The sequence below is a fragment of the Sinocyclocheilus anshuiensis genome, unplaced genomic scaffold (genome assembly GCF_001515605.1).
Source record: "Sinocyclocheilus anshuiensis isolate Anshui unplaced genomic scaffold, SAMN03320099.WGS_v1.1 scaffold416, whole genome shotgun sequence".
NCBI lineage: Eukaryota > Metazoa > Chordata > Actinopteri > Cypriniformes > Cyprinidae > Sinocyclocheilus > Sinocyclocheilus anshuiensis.
Genome location: NW_015554105.1, coordinates 661923 through 663049, shown reverse-complemented (window position 1 = coordinate 663049; position 1127 = coordinate 661923). Strand labels below are relative to the sequence as shown.

Below are 1127 nucleotides of genomic sequence, written 5' to 3'. Positions count from 1 at the left end.
ATATATTAAAATAACTATTAAAAATGTATTTATTTATATTTATGATGTCCCCATATTTCCTCAAATTGAGTTTAGATTTAGTTTTTTTTTAATGCAGTTCTTTTTGGTGACAATAGTGGTGGAGAAATCGCAAATTTAGGCTCTTCTGTGTGTTAAATTGAAGACATACGTTTTTCATGTTTTTAACATTTCCTTCATATAAACAAATTTGGACGGAAGGGTTATAATCATGTGCATTTGGATGTGTCTTGTGTGTGGGAAGAAGAAATATGGAATCTATCATCATAGCCATAATGCATCAGATGCGGTTGAGACATGCATTATGAATGAGATGCTGGAAACGACCGCATGTGAGTGTGTGTTTGATGAAGCATTGTTTTGAGAAGCAGGTGCACTCAAATGGACGAATATTATCCGTCAAACTGCACCACGTGCGAGGTCTTAGCAAAAGGCTGCAGGGTTATTTTAGCTGAGGATCCTGGATGAATTAATCAGAATTTACATACCACAGATGATCGCAGGCTGAGCAATTCGCAATTTAAAACGCCATGCCAGTGATTCTGTAAATGTCGTGTCCTGCTAATGAACTGCAGTATTCTCAAATATAGCTGATTATGTTGAAGTCTAGCGTACATCTGTCATAATTATTTTACAGAATGTGGATTGTCTGATTAAAAGCTCAGACTATGTTTGGAATGAAACACTATCATGCTACTTATATTAATTATGCAGTATATGTGTATGTTCAGTAGATATTTTGTGCAATATCTAAACACATTTGTCAAAATGTGCCGTGTACAACAGACCACACTGTGCTGTATCCCGTAATGCAATGTGCTCAACTTGACCTTCCATTTCCAGTAAGATAAATGATCTCGAAGTATTGTCCATCATGATTTTTTAGTTTTTTTATTTTATTATTATTATTATCAAGAGACATTTAAAATTTTAAGTTTGGTAAAGATCGTTTATTATTTATTTTATTTTATTACAATTTTAGATTTATTTTATTTTATTACAGTTTTAGATTTATTTTATTGCATTTTTAGATTAGATTTTATTTTCCTATAAATGAACCGACCCAATCTCATGAAGAAAAAAAAAAAAAAAAAAAACCTTAATAATTT

General features: G+C 31.5%; 1 protein-coding gene across 1 annotated transcript in view; it reads left to right on the top strand.

The window, feature by feature from the left end:
- LOC107669702 (protein NDNF-like) overlaps nt 1–1127 on the top strand; it is a 20742-nt gene that overhangs the window by 10256 nt on the left and 9359 nt on the right. The gene's annotated exons all lie outside the window — the stretch shown is intronic.